This window comes from Scyliorhinus canicula, chromosome 8 (genome assembly GCF_902713615.1).
Source record: "Scyliorhinus canicula chromosome 8, sScyCan1.1, whole genome shotgun sequence".
Taxonomy (NCBI): domain Eukaryota; kingdom Metazoa; phylum Chordata; class Chondrichthyes; order Carcharhiniformes; family Scyliorhinidae; genus Scyliorhinus; species Scyliorhinus canicula.
In genome coordinates, this window is record NC_052153.1 from 45,942,871 (window position 1) to 45,966,962 (window position 24,092).

Consider the following 24,092-nt stretch of genomic DNA (forward strand, 5'->3'; position numbering starts at 1 on the left):
ATTGAGAAGGTAGCCCAACTCTGCTCCATTTGCCAGGAGCATCAGAAGCTTCCGCCGGCCGTGCCCCTACATCACTGGGAATGGCCAGGGCGGCCTTGGGCGCGCTTGCATGTGGATTTCGCCAGCCCTTTTCAAGGATCCATGTTACTTCTATTAATCGATGCCCAATCTAAATGGCTAGAGGTGCATAAGATGGTAGGCACAACATCCTGTGCAATGATCGAGAAGATGCGTTCGTCTTTCAGTATGCATGGCCTCCCTGTGGTGCTTGTCACGGACAACGGCACTCCTTTCACAAGTGAGGAGTTTGCAAGGTTCATGAAGATGAACGGCATACGCCATACCCGCACCGTTCCATACTAACCGGCTTCCAATGGGTTGGTGGAGCTCGCAGTGCAGACGTTAAAACAGGGCCTAAAGAAACACTCTTCCGGGTCTATGGACACTACACTGGCTCGGTATTTGTTTTCGTATAGGACTACTCCACATGCAGTGACTGGGGTAGTTCCCGCGGAATTCCTAATGGGCCGGAGAATTCGCACCCGCCTTGGCATGGTTTTCCCGGACATTGGCGCAAACGTACGCCGCACTCAAGAACGGCAGGGACATGGCCTTTCTAGGCATCGGCCGGTTCGGCAGTTTGCGCCTGGTGACCCAGTGTTCATTCGAAGTTTTTCTGGTGGTGCCCAGTGGGTCTCTGGCGTTATCTTTCGCCGAGCGGGCTCTATCTCTTACCAGGTGCAAGCCCAAGGGCAACGTTCGGTCCAGAAGGCCACCTCTTGCAAATGGTGTCCAGCCTGTGGCAAACGAGTCCAACACCCTCCTTCACCAGGGTCTTTGGTGGATTCTTTGGTTTTTGGAGGGAAGAAATGTTATAACCTGCCTGATTACTACTGGCTGGAGACTAATGGTACTCCCACAATCCTTAGTGAGCTTCCCCAATGAGGGGTGTGGAGAAATCATTAGCAGAGTCACCTGCATAAATAAAGCTGGCCAGTGTTGAACCAGCTAGAGAGGAGAGAGCAGTGGTGAAATACTGCTGCTGTTGTATATATGTAATTGTAATAAGGTTAAGGTGACATCTCCTGCACCTGTTGCCACTGGAACTCCTGTAATCGGCTATGGATCTGCTGGAGTGTCGATGACATCTCCTTCTGAATGTCCTGTCTGCACCCTAACATCTCCATCAGCTCTGGGATAGCCTGTTTCAGAGGCTCAGTATATGGCTGGGTCCTGTGATCCAGCAGACCTCCAACTACTGCCTCGGCTGGGTGTTACCGCCCCCATGATGTGCATCACCAGATTGTGCCCCAGAAGCTTTTCCACGAACATTGCCCACCGAGATGTGTGTTTCTGCACTGGTGGAGGGTGCGGATGACAGCTGTGACAAATCCATTGTGGCATTCTCAGAGCTCTCCTCCGCGGTGGTCTCATGGAAGAATGGGGATGGCCCCACCCCGGATGGGCTGTTGGCTGGAGGACCCGTAGGGAGGGGGGGGATGAAGGGAGGGGGTGAAGGGAGGATTGGGGGGTTTGAAGGGGGGGATGAAGGGAGAGGGAGGGGTGAAGGGAGTGTTGGGGGTACATGGGGGGCTGTGGGGGGGGTAGATGCTCGCGTGGGGTGGAAAGGTCTGGGGGGGGTGGTCTGAACTTAAACGTGTGGCCTGGAGTAGGTCATTGACCTTGCGGCACTGGAGGCTAGTCCCCGTGGTCACGTTTCCTGAGCTAATTCTCGCTGCCACTTCGTCCCAGGCAGCACTGGCTACCCTGTAGCTCACCCTCCGAGACCCGCGGGGGACACAGGATATCCCTCCTGGCCTCGACCGCATCTAGGACCCTCCCCAGGCTGCATCACCAAACCTTTGGGTCAGACGATTCAGCACCATGATTGCGAGGTGAGTGGGGTTGGCAGTGCAAGTGCTGTTTAAATGGCGCTCAACCTTGTTAGGGGGTGGGTTGGCGAGCATAGTTCCGGTGAATTGGGTGGCGAGCCTCAATTTTCAGTCTGCAACCCTTGGGGCCTCGTAAGTGGACCATTTAACATTGTATTGTGTTGCCGACCCCTCCAGGCCTAAAGCCAGCAAGCCATAGCTGTTTCCACTCGATACCACACATGGGAACCTTTCCAGAGAATCGTGCCTTTGATTTCATTTCAGCAACTGAGCAGGATTGATTTATTTCCACAGGCTGAAAACTTTTCTGAAGCTTGTCCTATCACCCCACCCTTCCTTACTAAAGGCCACTTTCCAACAGCCATGCTTTCAAGGCAATGTTAATTAGACACATATGGAGAATCTGAATCACTATCTGCGACATATGATTTTTCCAATGGGGAAGTGAGACTTGCTTGGAGTAGCTAAATGCTGGGATTTCAGGAACCAAGATTTACACATCCAGTAAGAGTCATTAAAATCAGGGATGTATTCTCCAGTTCTACCCTTTGTAACCTGCTGAGATGAATCATTCAAAGCTCTTCTACCTTTATCTTGTGCCACTTACCCATGACCTTTGCACTTTCTAATTCTCTTTCTGAATGTTATGAATTGGGTATTCTCGTCCTTATCTTCACATCAGTCCCCTCCCTTCACCTCACTGCCGGGAAGGCGAGATCTTTAAACAAACTCATGGCCTCCCCTTCAGAACTCCTACACTGAACCCTTCAACTTTACATTTTAAAAGGCCATTCCTTTACTTCTTCTAATATGTCAACTTGACGCCCATTCCTTCTCACTTCCCCTATGTAAAATTCCTTAGGACAATGTCTCTGTGGTAAAGACACTATTTAAACGCGAGCTGTTAATTGTTGATAGGGTTGTGAACCAAAAGCGAACAGAGAATTGTGAGGCTTTCATGTTGAACTTCCCCTGTTCATTAAACAAACTATTTGTGTTCATTATTCTAAATGGGTCTACCTTTGAGAACTGTTGAGTTACTTCTGAGCATGCATTAAGCCTTACTGACTAAACGCAACCTCAGCGTGAAGGATTGATTATAATGTCAACCAAATGTCCAGCCAAGTTGCTCAGGCACCAGTGACTAATTTAGAATGAGTCCTGCCAAAGAATGTGTCTGCTTATTAACAAAGTCTGGTGTTGTCCATGTGGATATGTATCAATTGGCCAGGGATGAAAGCCTATTGACCATACCACTGGAAGACTGGAACAACTTAGTTCCCATTTTGGAACATGCATCCAGTACATGACATGCACCCACTTCTCTAGGGTATCTCAAACGCAATTCTAATCTCCACTCAAACTGAGCTGATGTCTGCAGTCAAAATTCAGAAACAATGTGACTCGTGGAATGCCCCAAGAATCAATTCTGGGTCTCTATTATAGTTTATATTAATGACTTAAATGAACAGAGAGAATAATGCAGATGATACAAAGCTAGGTGGGAATGCAAGCTGTGAGGAGGACACAAAGAGACAGGTTAAGTGGGTGGCCAACAAGATGGCAATGGAGTATGATGTGAGGACATGTGAAGTTATTCCCTCATAAGGGCAGCACGGTAGTATAGTGGTTAGCACTGTGGCTTCACAGCGCCAGGGTCCCAGGTTCGATTCCTTGCTGGGTCACTGTCTGTGCGGAGTCTGCACGTTCTCCCCGTGTCTGCGTGGGTTTCCTCCGGGTGCTCCGGTTTCCTCCCACAGTCCAAAGACATGCATGTTAGGTGGGTTGGCCATGCTAAATTGCCCTTAGTGTCCAAAAAGGTTAGGAGGTGTTATTGGGTTAGGGGGATAGGATAGAAGTGGGGGATTAAGTGGGTCGGTGCAGACTCGATGGGCCGAATGGCCTCCTTCTGCACTGTATGTTTTATGTTCTATGTTTGTAAGAATTGCATTGATCCTCCCAAATTGTTGCTAACATCTGGTTAGGGACTAATTAATGTTTTGTTTAAAGTAAACAACGTTTGAGATTCAAGACACTTGCGCAGTAAATAAAGCCACAAGATTCCATGGGTCTTGAACAAACAAAAATTAACTTTACTATACAAGGTCAGAAAGATAAAACTATTTATAATATCTGTCTTATACTCTAACATTCAGGGTCAATATGATGCACATGTGAATTAACAGCCAAAATGTGGTCGAACACATAACTCTGCACAAGTGCCAAGTGTGACCAAAAAAGAGTCCACAGAATTCTCAATAACACACCCATCTGTCAGTAACACTGAGAGTCAGCCAATCCCCCTGAAACTCTGTCTCTTTCACGAGGGATTCTATTCATCATCTTCGAAGGTCTAATCTTGAAATTTTCTCCAGAGTTCACTCCAACTTCACAGGATAACTGTCTTGCCTTCTGAGGTTACATTCCCCTGGTTTCCTGAGTACACTCGCGCATCCACTGACAAGCACAACTTCAGCTCTTCGGCCACGCTAACCAGAACACTCCTACTCTAAAGGGGGTAACTTGGCCACAACAGCCTGCCACATGGAGTCACCGATCTTTGCTGTCTTCTTCGCTTAATGTGGAGATGCCAGCATTGGACACGTGGGCATAGTAATAAGTCTTACAATCTAGTAATAAGTCTTACAATACCAAGTCAAAGTCCAACAGGTACAAGGCAGCACGGTAGCACAAGTGGTTAGCACTGTGGTTTCATAGTGCCAGGGTCCCAGGTTTGTTTCCCTGCTGGGTCACTGTCTGTGCTGAGTCTGCACGTTCTCCCCATCTCTGTGTGTGTTTCCTCCGGATGCTCCGGTTTCCTCCCACAGTCCAAAGACATGCAGGTTGGGTGGATTGGCCATGCTAAATTGCCCTTAGTGACCAAAAAAGGCTAGGAGGGGTTATTGGGTTACGGGGATTGGGTGGAAAGTGAGGGCTTAAGTGAGTCGGTGCAGACTCGATGGGCCGAATTGCCTCCTTCTGCACTGTATGTTCTATGTACTATGTAGGTTTATTTGGAATCACAAGCTTTTAGAGCTTAGCTCCTTCATCATCACCGTTTCCTGTTCCTCTGTATCCCTCTATTCCCATCCTATTTCATGTAGATGTCAAGATGCCCCTTAAACATCACTATCGTCCCTGCTTCCACCACCTCCTCTGGCAGTGAGTTCCAGGCACCCACTAGCCTCTGTGTAAAAAACTTGCCTCGTACATCTCCTCTAAACCTTGCCCCTCGCACCTTGAACCTAAGCCCCCCCAGTAATTGACCCCTCTACCCTGGGAAAAAGCCTCTGACTAAAACACTCTGTCTATGCCCCTCATAATTTTGTACACCTCCATCAGGTCACCCCTCAATCTCCGTCATTCCAGTGAGAACAATCCAAGTTTATTCAACCTCTCATCATAGCTAATGCCCTCCATACCAGGGAACATCCTAGTAAATCTCTTCTGCACCCTCTCCAAAGCCTCCACATCCTTCTGTAGTGTGGCGACCAGAATTGAACACTATACTCCAAGTGTGGCCTAACTAAGGTTCTACACAGCTGCAACATGACTTGCCAATTTTTATACTCAATGCCCCAGCCAATGAAGGCAAGCATGTCGTATGCCTTCTTGACTACCTTCTCCACCTGTGTTGCCCCTTTCAGTAACCTGTGGACCTGTACACCTAGATCTCTCTGACTGTCAATACTCTTGAGGGTTCTATCATTCACTGTATATTCCCTACCTGCATTAGACCTTCCAAAATGCATTACCTCACATTTGTCTGGATTAAACTCCATCTGTCATCTCTCCGCCCAAGTCTCCAAACAATCTAAATCCTGCTGTATCATCTGACAGTCCTCATCGCTATCCGCAATTCCACCATCCTTTGTGTCATCTGCAAACTTACTAATCAGACCAGTTACATTTTCCCCCAAATCATTCATATATACTATGAACAGCAAAGGCCCCAGCACTGATCCCTGCGGAACAACACTAGTCACAGCCCTCCAATCAGAAAAGCACCCTTCCATTGCTACTCTGCCTTCTATGACCGAGCCAGTTCTGTATTCATCTTACCAGCTCACCCCTGGTCCCGTGCGACTTCACCTTTTGTACCAGTCTGCCATGAGGGACCTTGTCAAAGGTCTTACTGAAGTCCATATAGACAACATCCACTGCCATACCTGCATCAATCATCTTTGTGACCTCCTCTAAAAACTCGATCAAGTTAGTGAGACACAACCTCCCCTTCACAAAACCGTGCTGCCTCTCGCTAATACGTCCATTTGCTTCCAAATGGGAGTAGATCCTGTCTTGAAGAATTCTCTCCAGTGATTTCCCTACCACTGACGTAAGGCTCACCGGCCTGTAGTTCCCTGGATTATCCTTGCTACCCTTCTTAAACAAAGGAACAATATTGGCTATTCTCCAGTCCTCCGGGACGTCACCTGAAGACAGTGAGGATCCAAAGATTTGTGTCAAGGCCTCAGCAATTTCCACTCGAACCTCCTTCAGTATTCTGGGTCGATGCCATTAGGCCCTGCGGACTTATCTACCTTCATATTTTTCAAGACGCCCAACACCTCGTCTTTCTGGATCTTAATATGACCCAGGCTATCTACACACCCTTCTCCAGACTCAACATCCACTAATTCCTTCTCTTTGGTGAATACAGATGCGAAGTAATCATTTAGTACATCGCATATTTCCTCTGGTTGCAGACATAGGTTCCCTCGCCTGTCCTTCAGTGGGCCCACCCTTTCCCTGGCTGCCGTCTTGCTTTTTATGTACGTGTAAAAAGCCTTGGGATTTTCCTTAACCCTATTTGCCAATGACTTTTCGTGACCCATTTTAGCCCTTCTGATTCCTTGCTTAAGTTCCTTCCTACTTTCCTTGTATTCCACACAGGCTTTGTCTGTTCCCAGCCTTCCAGCCCTGACAAATGCCTCCTTTTTGACGAGGCCTGCAATATCTCTCATTATCCAAAGTTCCCAAAATTTGCCACATTTATCCTTCTTCCGCACAGGAACATGCCGGTCCTGAATTCCTTTCAATTGACATTTAAAAGCCTCCCACATGTCAGACGTTGATTTACCCTCAAACATCCGCCCCCAATCTAGGTTCTCCAATTCATGCCTAATATTGTTCTCATTAGCCTTCCCCCAATTTAGCACATTCACCCTAGGACCACTCTTATCCTTGTCCACCAGCACTTTAAAACTTACTGAATTGTGGTCACTGTTCCTGAAATGCTCCCCTACTGAAACTTCTACCACCTGGCCGGGCTCATTCCCCAATACCAGGTCCAGTATAGCCCCTTCCCTAGTTGGACTATCTACATATTGTTTTAAGAAGCCCTTCTGGGTGCTCCTTACAAACTCTGCCCCGTCCGAGCCCCGAGCACTAAGTGAGTCCCAGTCAATATTGGGGAAGTTAAAGTCTCCCATCACAACAACCCTGTTGCTTTTACTCCTTTCCAAAATCTGTCTACCTATCTGCTCCTCTATCTCTCGCTGGCTGTTGGGTGGCCTGTAGTAAATCCCCAACATTGTGACTGCACCCTTCTTATTCCTGATCTCTACCCATATAGCCTCGCTCCCCTCTGAGGTGTCCTCCCACAGTACAGCTGTGATATTCTCCCTAACCAGTAGCACAACTCCACCACCCCTTTTACATCCCCCTCTATCCCGCCTGAAACATCAATCCTGAAACATTTAGCTGCCAATCCTGTCCTTCCCTCAACCAGGTCTCTGTAATGGCAACAACATCATCGTTCCAAGTACTAATCCAAGCTCTAAATTAATCTGCCTTCCATGTTATACTTCTTACATTAAAACATGTGCACTTCAGGCCACCAGTCCAGCTGTTTACAGCAACATCTCCCTGTCTGCTCTTCCTCAGAGCCATACTGGCCCTATTCCCTAGTTCTCCCTCAATTTTTACACCTTCTGACCTATTGCTCCGGTACCCAGCCCCCTGCCATACTAGTTTAAACCCTCCTGTGTGACACTAGCAAACCTCGCGGCCAGGATATTTATGCCTCTCCAGTTTAGATGCAACCCGTTCTTCTTATACAGGTCACACCTGCCCCGGAAGAGCTCCCAGTGGTCCAGATAACGGAAACCCTCCCTCCTACACCAGCTGTTTAGCCATGTGTTTAGCTGCTCTATCTTCCTATTTCTAGCCTCACTGGCACGTGGCACAGGGAGTAATCCCGAGATTACAACCCGAGAGGTCCTGTCTTTTAACTTTTTGCCTCGCTACCTGAACTCTTGCTGCAGGACCTCCTGCTCCTTTCTGCCTATGTCATTAGTCCCAATATGTACAACAACCTCTGCCTGTTTGCTCTCCCCCTTCAGGATGCCCGCTATCTGTTCGGAGAAATCCTGGACCTGGCACGAGGGAGGCAACATACCATCCTGGAGTCTCTTTCATGTCCACAGAAGCGCCTATCTGTGCCCCTGACTATAGAGTCCCCTATGACTATTGATCTTCTGCGCTTTGACCCTCCCTGCTGAACATCAGAGCCAGCCGTGGTGCCACTGCTCTGGCTGCTGCTGCTGTTTTCCCCTGATAGGCTATTACCCACAACAGTATCCAAAGGGGTATACCTGTTCGAGATGGGAACAACCACAGGGGATTCCTGCACTGACTGCCTATCCCTTCTGGTGGTCACCCATCTCTCTGCCTGCACCTTGGGTGTGACGACATCTCTTTAACTCCTATCTATCGCGCTTTCCGCCACCTGCATGCTCCTAAGTGCATCCAATTGCTGCTTCAATCAAACCATGTTGTCTGTGAGGAGCTGCCATTGGTTGCACTTGCTGCAGATGTAGTCGACCGGAATGCTGGAAGCGTCACAGATCTGCCACATCTCACAGTAGGAGCACTGCACCCCGCTGAGTGTCATTTAAGCACTAATTAATTAATTTTAAATAAACACTTGAATTATTGTCAGATTGAGGTCCAATTAACTATATGGCCCTGACGCTAGATGATTTTTATTGTAAAATTAAATTCTAAATACCGATCTCTGCCCTCAGGTTTAGTTATTCAACTGTATAGTTAATCAGTTAGATTTTGTTGCAATATTATTTTTTTTTCAAATGTAACAGATTCCCAACCAGCCAATGAGGTCACAGCTTTACTGTGATGTCACTTACAGTTTTCCCCCTGCACACAATTTGAAAAGATAATAAAAATTAAAATTAAAATCACTTACCTTCCCAGGATGCTCTCTGGTTCTCTCCCTGCAGATTAACAGTTACAGGCCAGAAGAAAGAGAACAAAACGGTAGGGAAAAAGCACCTCCTCCCACTCTGCAGCGACTTACCTCACTGCACCAAATGACCAAATAACCAAGTTCCAATTCCTACATGGCGTCATTGCTTCACAGATAAGGTGGCATATGTGATGTACCAGATCTCAGGACAAATGCAGACGTGCCAGGCATTGCCTCTCACTCATTTATAAATAGGAGACTCCTCTATGATAAACCCTCGGTCTGGTGAGTCACCTCCATTGTCTGGGTGTCTCCTTCTGACCCTCCTGCTCATGCTCTGGTTCCCTTTGACCATGTCCCTCAGGTGGGGCCCACTGCTGGAGCTGGGCTAGGTAACGCCTCTCCCTCCTTCATCTGCCCGATTGCATTAGGACCCTTACAAAGGCAAATTGAGCCCAGGATCCATTTGTCCTTTTGTCTTCTATCTGAAATGAAATATTGAAGACAAGAATGTTTAAAGGGTCAAGAAAGTGAATCTGGGAATATGACAGCCAAAGGAAGTGTAGGCCTTTCCTGCCTTAATTGCATGGTTGCAAATACAACCTTGTTCCCGAGATGCTGACATACACATTGAGGTGACCAAGATGGCATCCCAGAACTGTGACATCAGGAGCCCGGAGTGGGAAAATAGGATGAGAGTGACCCTAACTAGCTCTGTGCTCCATCTCTGATGTACCATACCAATGACGAATTGGTTGCTCATGGTCAATGGGTGGATGCGCTTTGGCAAGTTATGAACGCCAATTCTGGTGACTACGTGACTGCCCTTCTTTGACGGAATGCCACAGGATCCAGCTGTGCTTCCTTCACCATTGTTTGCACTCACAAAGTCCACATTTTTGAAATACAGCAGCTGTGATGTGAATACACTGAGTTCTGACTATTCCTTTAACAGCATTAATAAAGGCATTGGCTTTCAGTAGCTTTCTTCCCAAGCAGGTCTTCCCCCTTTCTAACAATGTTGACTCCTGTTCACTCTTGTGGCACCAACAAGTTAGAAAGTGCCACTCCCTTCAGAGGCGGCAGATCCCTGTTACCATTACCAGCACAGCACTGAGACAGCCAAGCCCAGGGACTGTGACTGTGAGACAGGCCTACATAGCAAGCTGTGCTTTATCCCTCTGGAGCACACAGGCCTTGCCTCTCCTTGCAGCTGGAGTACACCATGCTCCCAATGATTCCTCCTGCTGCAAACCCCAGACCAAGGCCTTGGACTTTCACAGGGTTTTCCCTTTTCATAAAGGCTGAGGACTACATTGTCCCCTCCCAAACCACCACCTCCCCCACCACATTCTAAGTCTCCATGCGACCCATTCCCGCTTGCACCACACTAACAACCCCATCCTTTCCCATCCTATTCCGGAATCTGTGTGCATCCCTTTCCAATCAAAAGTATGTTGTCCCTTTGACCCCTTTGTCAGCATTTCATGCACCTTGTCGGGCTCCAGCTTCCCACCCATCGCCCTTCCATAGTTCCTCATTGTCCTCCTCCACCTCCCTGCCCCTCTGGCTTCCATCGTGCTCCCTTCCCCCTTAACAGCCCTCCCTTGCACAGCCTTCCTGTCCCATTACTCCTCTTGTGCTCATCATCCCCACTCTCCCCTCCCACTCCTGGTTGAAATGCTCACTTGTGAAAGTGGAGGCCTGCCTGAGAACCATAGCACAGCGGTGACCTTCTGGACAATATTCGCAAAGAACACAAAAACACCAACCCTGCAGTGCGGCATTGATCGCAACAAGACCAGCGCAGCGCTCACGCTGAAATCACGAGTGAATTCAGGACCACCCTGTCCAGGCCACTCCTTTTCAAATGGGGTTGAGGCTGACATCATTTCCCATTGGCACGATTCAAGATTGGTCGGCCTCATGAGATTCCGGGGAGGAGATGTTTTAATGAGATGTTAATAAATGCAAATGGCATTCATGCCACTAGGCAATGGGATAACCCACCCGCCATTAGCTAGTTTTCGGGAGATTTGTAAACTGTTTTGGTGGATTTCCGACATTTTGCCTGCTGCTACCCGCCACCAAATCCCGCGGCAAGTGAGATGGAACAATTCTGCCCACGGTGGTTGTGTGACCTGTGAGGTGATCATAACTTCTTGCAAGGAGTCTGCAATTGGTGGAAATCGTCCTTAAATGCCAGTTTGGAATTGGCAATTCAATTGGGACACATCAGGAAAATTGTGAGTTCGAGCCCCAAGCTAGGCCGACGCTGTGGTGAAGGACTGAGAGATGGCGGGATTTGCTGCGGGCGTAAATGGCAACGGGAGACGGAAAATGAAATTCGCACCGGCGAGATCTCACACTCAACCCTGGCACTAGGGGAGCAGTACCAAGGAACGATGCCAGGGAGACCACGCCAAAGGGCAGTGCCAGGGTGCAGATCTCCTCGTCTGTGGGGGAGGAGGGGGGGATCTTTGTTTTACTTTTTAGTTCTATTGGATTCCGGCCTCCTTTAAAAAGGTTCCCCGATCTCTGGAAGAACGGCGTTGTCAGCTGGGCGGGCTCTGCCAGCGTGATGCCATGGGACCCGCTTCCAGCATTTGACCCCCCCCCCCCCCCCCCCCCCATGTGTTTAAAAATTCAGTGAGAAAGACCAGTAGCACATCGGGCGGGCTACACACACTGCTTTTCCCGCCTGAGACATCACTGAAAAAAAATGTGAAGTCCCACCGATAGCTGTCGTGTTGTACGTGTTGTGTTTGGGGTGAGACTTCAAAACAAAGCTCTGTCTGTTCAGCTGGCTGCAAAAGATCCCTTGTCACCCCTGAGAAGAGCAGTCCTATGTCAACTAATACCACCAGAAACAGATTAACTCGATGACCACCTTGCTGAGTGCAGACTGTTGGCTGCAGGATTTGCCTATATAATTGTGCAGCATGTGTCCCGGTTTCTATTATAAAGAGCTGAAAAGCAAAGCTTTATGCCGCGTTTCTCAAAGTTGCCACGGGAATAAAGAAGTGAAAAGTGAATAATCGTTGATCACTGTGGAGTTGAACCAGAACAGGATGTGAAGATCTTACTTTATGATAAAAATGGATCATTTGCATAGCTTGTCCCTTTAAGAAAACCATTTTCCACTATCTGGATGTGTGTGGTACCGTCAAGCGGCTTTTCGACAGCTGTGCACACGTTGGACCTTAGTCTGATTCATGTATTTGCAGCTGGTGTGTTTCCATTTCTTTTGAGATTAAAGCTGAAGAGTCTGATTGTATAAAATATATTCTTTATAACGTTGTGTGTGATAGATCTGAGCATTCGGTATCCCTGGTGGTCTACCAAGATGTGTGATTGTGGCCTTTGGTGTGGTTTAGAGACTGCATGTTCAGTCAGTTTAATTTCTGTGGTGGCCTGGCGAGCTCCCCCCCCCCCCCCCCCCCCCCCCCCCCCCCCCACACCATTTCACCACCCACTCGCTCTCTTAACATTGTTCTGGAGCTGAGGACCCGAACAGCTGACCCAACTACTGCCCTCTGCTGACAAGCCTTTTCACGCCGAGGAATTCTACAGTTTTCTGACTCAGATTGGCTTTTTGTTGTGTTGCAGATTTTAAGGTTCTCATGATCTGCAAAAGTAAAATTAAAATGAAAAGGGGACGAGTTTAGTTCTTTATATTTGGGGAGCGAACTACAGCTACATATTTTCTACTTCCAACCACATGTCTCAACAACTTGCATTCATATAGTGCCTTCAATGTGGAAAAACATCGCAATGTGATTCACAGAAGCTGAAGTAAAATAAAATGGGGACCGAGCCAAAGAAGGCAATATTAGGAGAATACCAAGAATGGTCTTAAAGAAGCACAGGGAGGTGGAGAGTTTGAATGATGGAATTCCAGCGCAGGATATCCATGCAACTGAAGACTAAACCACAAATGTTGCAGTCAAGGGAGGATGGGAATGCATAAGAGACTGGAGTCAGATGAATGGAGTGTTTGGGAGGAGGGCAGTTTTAGGGCTGGAGGAGGCCTCAGCGACAAGGAGGAGTGAGTCCTTGAGGGGATTTCTGTATAAGCATTCAAATTTTGTATTTGGGATTAGGAGCCAATGAAAGTCAGAAAGGACAAGGGTGGTGGATGTAGGGCAGAAGGGTTTTGGGTAAGTTGTGCTTTATAGATGGTGGAAGATGGGAAGCTGTCCAAAAAAGGATTGGGGGAGTCAAGTGCAGAAGTAACTTAAATGTGGCTTGGGATTTCAGCAGCAGATGGACTGAGACAACGGCAACAACAGCTATATGTGATGTTACTGTGGTAGATGTAGGAAATTTTGTAATGGCGAGGAATAAGGTCAAAAGGTCAGCTCGGGAATTGGCCAATGAGTTTGCAAAAAGTGTGGTCAAAGATGATTCCTTTGGTCTGGCCAGCCTGGCTGGAGGAAATTCTAGCTGATCTTAGAATCTGACAACATGAGGACAATGGAGTGGTCACATGGGATGATGAAAGGCGGAATGTGGTGCAGTGGTTAGCATTGCTGCCTACGGTGCTGAGGACCTGAGTTCGAATCCCAGCTCTAGGTCACTGTCTGTGTGGAGTTTGCACATTTTACCCATGACTGCGTGGGTCTCACCCCCACAACCCAGAGATGTGCAGGTTCGGTGGATTGGACACGGTCAATTTCCCCTTAATTGGAAAACCATAAATAATTGGGCACTTTAAATTTATGTTCAAAAAAAGAGGGATGATGAAATGGGGGAACTGGAGCAGGATCTACTGGCCATGTTGCATCCGAAAAGCAGCCTGCCGCGGCGCAACATGACTGGTAAATGAAGGGAGACTGCTCCCAGGATCTACCTGACTCCCCACACCTCACAAGATCTAACCCGATCTCGTAATGTGAAACCTGCCTAACGCAGGCGGAATCGCGTTATGGTAAATCTGCATATTAGAGCGAGACAGCTAGTCTCATTCTAATATGCAGTTGGGATCTATCCCCTTCACCTTGGAGACCTCGGGCAAGTGCAATTCAGTACTGGTCTCCACAAACGGGGACCAGACAGAATGGCATTCATGGGGGGTCTCCCAAGGGATTAGAGGCCCTCAGGTGCATGCCCTCTGGGCAGGGTGGTGTACTAGCACTGCGGGTGCTGCCTGGACACCCTGGCAGTGTCATCCTGGCACCCTGGCAGGCCACTTGGGTGCCAGCCTGGTGCTGATAAGGTGCCCAGATGGTGCACCATCTATAAAGCACAACTTACCCAATATGGACAGAAGTTTGAGAGGTGACAATATATTCATGTGAGTGAAAGGAAGGTGAATGGCAGTTTGCAGGTACAGAGGTAGTTTGTAACTCTAACCTTGCAATACTCTAATCCTACAGTAATGCTACATTGACACTACAGTAATGCTACACTCTGATACATTAATATAACACTCTGACATGACACTAATAGCACAGTCCAAAACTATACTCATACACCTCGACAGTACACAAATGCTACATTCTGACACCACTAAATTTACTCTTTGACACTACACTAATTTTAGACTCAACTAAACTAATCCTACATTTTGACACTACACAGAATTTATGCTTTGACTCCATACTAATGTCAGATTAAAACACTACACTAACGTTACAGTCTACACTGTACCGATACTGCATTGTGACTTTTCACTAATGTTGCATTGTAACACTGAGATAATGTTACACCATAACAACATTGATGTCTAACACTACATTAAAGCTAGACTCTGACAGTGTACAATATCTACACTCTGAAACATCACTAATGTTAAACTCTGATCTTAAATTGCTGTTACATTCTGATACTACAGTATACTAATGCTACACTCCGACAATAGACAATGGCAATGCACCTTCTGACTACCTACTCCTTTGAGGTCAACGCAGGACTCTCGGGATCAAGGGACACTCAGGTCAAGGAACCACCTGATGGAGGAATAATGAACATCAACAATGAGGAGGGGCACTGAGGAAAAGATGTTTCATCTCATCCACAAACATGTGACAAATCACAAATGGTGAAAATGTGGAGAGCCTGAAAATGTGCGCAACAACCATCCATCCCTTCCCCTCTGCCTGCCTAAGTGTCTTGCCCTCTCCACCCTCTCCCTTTGCTGAAAGTGACACCCAATCACATTCCCCAGCCTCATCAATAACCCTGGTCACTTATCCTCTGGTTGATCTGGACCCTTGCTAACTCATAAGCTCAGGTATGTCCTGCTGCAAAGGGGTCAGCACTGCCAGGTTGGACACTCCTTGTGGGCCGTTTGCGGGCATTGTGCACCCTCTATTCCTGTGAAGACATTGTTAGGTTAATGAGTCTTACATTTGATTAGAGCAGCCACTCAGGCAGGTCACCATCATCTCTGATTTCCCTGCACTGCAAATCAAGGCTCTGCCCCGCTTGTAGGTAACCTACCTGGCCAACATGCCTCAGCTTAACATGCTTACAGGGTGCTGAGACTTGAGTTGACACTTGGGACATATGTGTACCAAACATTCCCACACCTGTCAGGCACCACTCACTCACAACACATGCTTAGTTTTCAATCGTCAGGCACTCACATTGTTAAGTCGCTTTCTCACTCACCCTGGTAATGGGGAGCAGGTTATTCACCCTCTTCTGACACTGCAGCCAGCACATACTTATGGGACCCCGTGGGTGCTGACCACTCCTTCCACCTATATTGAGGCTTTTTTCATCAGATCGGGAGATCTCTTGCCACCTTGTGGGAGGAGAACATCTCCTCTGGTTTAGGGGCTGGTTTAGCTCACAAGGCTAAATTGCTGGCTTTTAAAGCAGGCCAGCAGCACGGTTCGATTCCCGTACCAGCCTCCCCGGACAGGCGCCGGAATGTGGCGACTAGGGGCTTTTCACAGTAACTTAATTGAAGCCTACTCGTGACAATAAGCAATTTTCATTTCATCTCACCACTTGCTGACAGCTGGAGGAGGGTATGGAGGGATTCATCATTAAACCGGGATGCCATCCGTACACAATCATGTCGAACGACAGCATCTGCAGGTGAATCTCTTGAAGATTTATAAGCCTCTGTCCTCTCTACAAAATCCTTCAGCTGGAATGGGGCTGGAAGGATAGTAGATGCTTTGAGAACAGCTGTCACGCAATTTTCTCCTTTCCAGGGGTTCCTGGTCTTCTTCTCCTCTTCCAGTGACAAGGCCCCGCGGCTGAGATTCACGGCACGGCCCTCCTAGCCCCCTGGGTGGGGAGAATAGGGGGCAAGGAGTGGCCTCCGACGCCGTCGTGAACCTCTCCGGGTTTCACGACGGCGTCGGGCCTTGCGGAGAATTCCGCCCTATGTTCTGAACCAAACGTTTTGTCATTCTTCCCAACTCTTCCTTACATCTACGTTTGTTCAGTATTGCTCAGTATTCATCTTTGCCTCTGTGAGGCACCTTGGGATGTACCTAACCAAGATATTTTTTAAATGTTTTACACTACATGAATGGAAAGTTGTGTATGTCCTGAGTTGTGAAAGGATTGCCTCTTACATCAGGATATTGACTTTAAGCAATGATTTCTCAACTAATAGCTAAGAGTATCTATCCATCAATTGATGTTGCAAGAAAAAACTAGAAATCATCAAATCTTTGTCCATCAGCATGGTCATGAGAGGTGCAGCAGTTTGTTAACAGTATCCCATTCACCAGGAGTCATACCTGGCACAAGGGAAGATGGTTGTGGTTATTGGAGGACAATTACTTCAGCTTCAGGACATCACTGCAAGAGTTCCTCAGAGCAGTGTCCTAGGTCCAACTATCTTCATCAATGACCTTCCTTCTATCATAAGGTCAGAAGTGGGGATGTTTGCTCATGATTGCACAATGTTCAGTACCATTCACGACTCCTCAGGTATTTATGCAGTTGATTTGGGTGACGGGGAAGTGCTGAGTAGACACCCATCAGATGGCTCTTCTCCAGAATACAGTAAAATAGGTACGAAAATGCGGATTTATTCGACCCTTAAAAGAAAAGAAAAAGTGCAATATGCCAGCAAACGGAAGCACAAAAGACCGCAGGGAAGCCAGAAGCAGTTAAAAGGGACAGGAGCTGTGAGCGAGTGAGTCGACAATCCACAAGGTGAGGGGTTCGCGAGAGAGAGGGAGACTAATGACCTGGACAATGGGCTCCCCTCCTTTCCCCTCACTTGGAGGGGGATGGAAGACATTCCTGATCAAAGATTCGACTACGATGAAGGAGGAAATCAAAGTGGAGATCGAGGTGGCGTCAGGGTAGCGGAGGGACCCGACAGATTATGTGGGCCAGATGCTGGGCAACTTGTTGGAAGGGACAGCTTTCTCCAAGTCACCGTAGATCGACAGGGCCCACTCCTGTGAGCAGCCAAGGACAATAATTGCAAAACATCACAGGTATCAGGATTGGGAGAGGATCCTGTGTTGGGCTTGGCAGACCAAAGTGAGCAGTTGGGAAGGACAGAGAATATGGGTACACCAAGACATTGGGGCAGACCTGGCAAAGCGCAGGGCCGAGTTTAACCAAGCAAAATCGATCCTGTATAAGAAAGGAATAAAATTTGGGATGTTATTCCCAACCAGAACATTCCAGAACAAATAATGTTATTTCACCACCCCAGCAGAGGTGGACAAGTTTGTGCGGGTGAATAGCCTAGAGAAGGGCAGCACGGTAGCATGGTGGTTAGCATAAATGCTTCACAGCTCCAGCGTCCCAGGTTCGATTCCCGGCTGGGTCACTGTCTGTGCGGAGTCTGCACGTCCTACCCGTGTGTGCGTGGGTTTCCTCCGGGTGCTCCTGTTTCCTCTCACAGTCCAAAGATGTGCGGGTTAGGTGGATTGGCCATGCTAAATTGCCCGTAGTGTCCTAAAAAAAAGTAAGGTTAAGGGGGGGGGGAGGTTGTTGGGTTACGGGTATAGGGTGGATACGTGGGTTTGAGTAGGGTGATCATTGCTCGGCACAACATCGAGGGCCGAAGGGCCTGTTCTGTGCTGTCCTGTTCTATGTTCTAGAAAAGACAGAAAAAGCAGTGATGAGGACGATGCAGGGAGAGAAAGGAGAAAGAAAAATGATGGACGTGAACAATGTTTTCATGGGACAGTACTGCCTCGCTTTGAGCAAGAGCACTAGAGAGCGAATTGGTGAGCAGCAGGCATGGCAGGTAAGTCCTTAATATTGGGAGCAGAGCGGAGCAGGAGAAATCAGGAGTGCAGTCTGAGACAGGAAGTGGTATTTGTGTTTGTGTCTCTGTGTTTTCAAATTGTGGAAGGGAAAAAAATTGTATAAACACACACAGCAAGATTTTAAAAAATCAATTACAAACATAAAGACCCCACACATCTACAGTAATCTATGTATAACCCTTAATGAATTCCCTCTTAACTGTTCCAATTCAATAACAAAATCCAAGTAAAACCTGAAACCCCTTTTCAAAGGCGTGGCCCAGCAAAAGACATTCTCACTGGTGTAAGACTTGTTATTGATACTCTGTTCCCCTTTTCAAACAGCAGATTTGAATTCCTTCCAGAAAGCAATTATCTCTTTTAAGTTACCAAGCAGTCTGGAAACAGCTTTTAAAATGAAGATAGAGAGACACTTCTTTCAACCTATGCAGTTCAAAGCAGTCCAAACCGAAAGTGAAAGTAAAACTCACAGAGCCACAGCCCAGCTTCACCCACACAATGACATCACTGAAGCCATGTGATAAGACAAAAACATTTCTTAAAGGGACACTCACATGACGGAAAAAAAGTAATTAAAACTAATTCATTAACTCGGTTGAGGAGTAACTAAACCTGAGGACAGAGATTGCCATTAAATTTTACAGTAAAAGTCTAGCGCCAGGGACCATATAGTTAATTGTAACTTAATCTAATAACGATTTAAGTATTTAATTTGAATTAACTAACTACTGCTTAAATGTCACACGACAGGGTGCAGTGCTCTCACTGTGCGAAGTGGGCGATTCATGACACTTACAGTGTTCCGGTCGACTACATCTGCGGGAAATATAACCAATGGCAGTTTCTCACAGATAGCGTGGTTCGGTCGGTTGGAGCAGCAGTTGGATGCATTTAGAAGCATGCAGATGACAGAAAGTGTCATGGATTGTAGTTATAGAGATATGGTCACACCCAAAGTGCAGGCAGAGAGATGGGTGACTGTCAGAAGGGGCAGACAGTCAGTGCAGGAATCACTGTGTCCCCTCTCTAACAAGTATGCAAGTTTGGATACTGTTGGCAGGGATATCCTATCAGGGGAAATCAACAGCAGCCAGAACAATGGCACCACAACTGGCTCTGTTGCTCAGCAGGGATGGGCAAAGTGCAGGAGAGCGATAATTATAGGGGAGACTATAGTAAGGGCACAGATAGACACTTCTGTGGACGTGAGAGAAACTTCAGGTTGGTGTGTTGCCTCCCTGGTGCCAAGGTCAAGGATGTCTCTGAACGAACACAGGACATCCTGAAGGGGGAGGGTGAACATCCAGAGGTCGTAGTTCACATAGGCAGTAATGCAGGAAGAACGATGAGGTCCTGCAGAAGGAGTTCAGGTAGTTAGGTAGTTAGCTAAAAAGCAGGATCTCGGGCAGCACGTGGCACTGTGGTTAGCATTGCTGCCTCACGACGCTGAGGTCCCAGGTTTGATCCCGGCTCTGCGTCACTGTCCGTGTGGAGTTTGCACATTCTCCCCGTGTTTGCATGGGTTTTGCCCCCACAACCCAAAGATGTGCACGGAGGTGGATTGGCCTCGATAAATTGCCCCTCAATTGGAAAAAATGAATTGGGTACTCTAAATTTATTTTTTTTAAAAGCAGGATCTCTAGGGTTGTAATCTTGGGATTACTCCCTGTGCCACGCGCCAGTGAGGCTCGAAATAGGAGGATACTGCAACTAAATACGTGGCTAAACTGGTGGTGTAGGAGGGAGGGTTTCAGATTTCTGGACCACTGGGATCTCTTCCGGGGCAGGTGTGACCTGTAAAAGAAGGACGGGTTGCATCTAAACTGTAGGGGCACCAATATCCTGGCTGGGAGGTTTGCTAGATTCACTCGGGAGGATTTCAACTAGTATGCTAGTTTAGAAGGTGTAATAACTAAAAAGGAAATGGAGAACAAAAATAAGAGAACAACATCACCCTGTCTGCTCAAACACGGTGGTTTGAAGTGTATTTATTTCAACGCCAAAAGTATAGCAGGTAAGGCAGATTAACTTTTTTTTAAATTTCGAGTACCCAATTATTATTTTTCCAATTAAGGGGCAATTTAGTGTGGCCAATCCACCTAACCTGCACATCTTTGGGTTGTGGGGGTGAAACCCACGCGGACACGGGGAGAATGTGCAAACTCCACATGGACAGTGGACCCAGTGCCGGGATTCGAACCCGGGTCCTCAGCACCGTAGTCCCAGTGCTAACCACTGCGCCACTTGCTGCCCCAAGGCAGATGAACTGAGAGAACTGATTAGTACTTGGAACTATGATGTTGTGGCTATCACAGAAACATGGTTAAAGTAAAGGCAGGATTGGCAGCTGAATGTTGGGGGATATAGATGCTTCAGGAGAGATAGAGGGGGATGTAAAAGGGGTGGCGGACTATCATTACTGGTTAAGGAGAATATTATAGCCGGACTGGGTCACCTAGGAGGGCTTATACAATGAGGCAATCTGGGTAGAGCTCAGGAACAGGAAGGGGACAATCACAATGTTGGGCGTTTATTACAGGCCCCACAACTGCCAGCGAGAGACTGAGGAGCAGATAGGTAGAGAGATTTTGGATAGGTGCAAAAGTAACAGGGTTGTTGTGGTAGGAGATTTTCATTCCCCCTATATTGACTGGGACTCACTTAGTGCTAGGGGCTTGGATGGGGCAGAGTTTGTAAGGTGCATCCGGGAAGGCTTCTTGACGCAAATTGTAGATAGTCCAACTAGGGAAGGGGCAGTATTGGGGACCTGGTTTTGGGGAATGAGCCTGGACAGGTGGTTGAGGCTTCAGTAGGGGAACATTTTGGGAGCAGTGGCCACACTTCCATACGTTTTAGGGTACTTTTGGATAGGGATAAGGGTAACCCTTGCGTTAAGGTGCTAAACTGTTGAAAGGTAAATTACGATAGCATCAGACAAGAATTGAAGAATTTGGATTGGGTGCGGCTGTTGGATAATAAATCAACATCAGACATGTGGGAGTCTTTCAAGCAACAGTTGATTAGGATTCAGGAAAGTCACATCCCTGAGAGAATGAAGGATAAGTATGGGAAGTTTAGGGAGCTTTGGATAACGAGGGATATTGTGAACCTCGTCAAAAAATAAAAAGGAGGCTTTTGTACCATCGAAACAGGTGGGGACAGTCGAAGCCCTTGAGGAGTACAAAGAAAGTAAGAAGAACTTCCGGTGGCGACCATGGAGGAGTAGGTCGCACATTTGATAGCTCCCGCTATCAGACTTTTGGACGTTTTTCCCCCAGTTGTTTTTGGAATTTATGGGATAAATCGGTGAAGAGTGAGACAGTAAGGAGAAACCCCCTCCGGTGTATGGAGAATTGGACCAGAAGTGGCCGTGAGAGACGGCAAAGTCCTATAAGGGAGACGCAAATAGACCTGGTAACACGGGACAGCATGGCGGAGGGCAAGGGTCGTGGGGAGACGGCACTGTGGTCGACGGAGCAGCTGGTGAAGTTTTTTGAGGATTGCTTCGCCAAGCTGAAGAAGGACACGGCGGACCCGATTAAGGCTTCGATTGATCAAGTGGTTCAGAATCAGGAAACCCACGGGAGAGCGATCCAGGAGATGGAACAAAAGCTGTCCGAGCACGAGGAGTATATAACCATGCTGGAAAGCAAGGTGGAGATGATGAATGACCGCCGGAATAGATTGCAGGAGAAGCTGGAGGACCTGGAGAATAGGTCCAGGAGGTAGAATCTCAGAATTGTTGGCCTCCCTGAAGGCAGTGAGGGGTCGGATGCGAGGGCTTATGTGACGGACATGTTGGGGAAGTTGATGGGGGCTGGGGCGTTCCCTTGGTCTCTAGAAGTGGACAGAGCGTACAGAGCTCTCGCGAGGAAGCCCAGAGCGAACGATCCGCCGATTGCCATGCTGGTATGTTTTCATCATTTCATGGGCAAGGAACACGTTTTGCGGTGGGCCAAGAAAGAACGGAGCAGCAAGTGGGAGAACTGTGAGTTGCGCATCTATCAGGACCTGGGAGCGGATTTGGCCAAGAGGCGAGCTGGGTTCAATTGGGCAAAAACAACCCTATTTAAGAAGGGGGTGAAGTTCAGGAAGCTTTACCCAGCCCATCCGTGGGTCACACATGAAGAACGGGACTTGTACTTTGAAATGGCAGATGAATTCTGGACCTTTATTAAAGAAATGGAGCTGGAGACGAATTAAAAGACACATAAGCCTTGGAGAAGTACTGTGGCGGCGATTTGTGGTGCTGGATTGTATAAATTTAAGTAGCTCTATGTGAAATAATTGGCTGTGTGGATGGTTAAAGGTTGCTTTGTCTTGCAAGGACTTTGTTAGAGGGGGGATGGGCTTTGAATTTATTTCTGCTTTTTGGGTGACTATTTTTCGAAAGTGACTGATTCTTCACTGTTTTTTCTGATGTTTGTTTACTGGGGAATGTGATGCTTTAAAAATGTTTATTCATGTAGGATGGAGAGAGGAGAGTACAATAGGGAGACAGACTGCTTGGTGCCAGGGGCGGGAACTACCAAGTCAGCATGGGTCAGCTGACTCTCGGAAGCGCAGTGAGGGGTGAGCACGCGTTAATCTGGAGCTTGACTTGGGGGATTGGGTTTCTAGTGTTGTTGCTAGGGGGGGAGGGAGTGGGGGGCTGCTTTGCTGACAGGGGAGTAACTGTTACTAGGAGACAAATGGGAGGTCGGGAACGGCGACTGCCCGAGTGGGGACTCGAGGAAGCAGAGGGCGTGAGCTCGAGGCTGGTCTAAAATGGGTGATGGCTAGTCGGCAGTGGGGTGGGGGGGAGTTGTAAGCCCCCTGTCCAGGCTGATCACATGGAACATGAGAGGACTGAATGGGCCGGTTAAGAGGGCTCGCGGGTTCGCGCATTTGAGGGAGTTGAAGGCGGATGTGGCAATGCTACAAGAGACACACCTAAAGGTTATAGACCAGACAAGATTGAGGAAGGGGTGGGTCAGCTAAGTGTTCCACTCAGGACTGGACTCAAAGACCAGGGGGGTAGCGATCTTGATCAGCAAACGAGTGGCATTTGAGGCAGGGAGAATCGTGTCAGACAAGGGGGGTAGGTACATAATGGTGAATGGGAAGCTGGAGTGGGTGCGAGTGGTACTTGTGAACATATATACTCCGAATTGGGACGATGTGGAATATATGAGGCGGGTTTCAGGTAAGATCCCAGACTTAGAGTCACATAACCTGATCATGGGAGGGGACTTCAACACAGTCATTGATTCGGAATTGGACTGGTCAATATCCAGGACAGGGAGGAGGCCGGCAGCGGCTAAGGAATTGAAGGGTTTTATGGAACAGATGGGGGGAGTAGACGCATTGAGGTTTGCACGGCCGAGGACGAAGGAGTTTTCCTTTTTTTCACATATCCACAAGGTATTCTCTCGCATCGACTTTTTTGTTCTGAACAGGGCGCTAATACCGAAGGTGGTGGATTCTGCGTACTCGGCAATTGCAGTGTTGGATCATGCCCTGCATTGGGTGGATCTATGGGTTAGTGTGGCAAGAGGGCAACTCTCGCTATGGAGACTGGATGTCGGGTTGCTAGCGGATGAAGCGATCTGTGGGCGGGTTAACAAGTCCATCCAGAACTACCTGGAAACAAATGATACGGGGGAGGTCTCTGCAGCGACGGTCTGGGAAGTTTTGAAGGCAGTAGTCAGAGGGGAATTTATCTCGATACGGGCCCACAGAGAAAAGGCGGTATGGGCTGAAGGGAAAGTTTAGTTGAGGAGATACTCCAGGTTAACAGGAGATACTCGG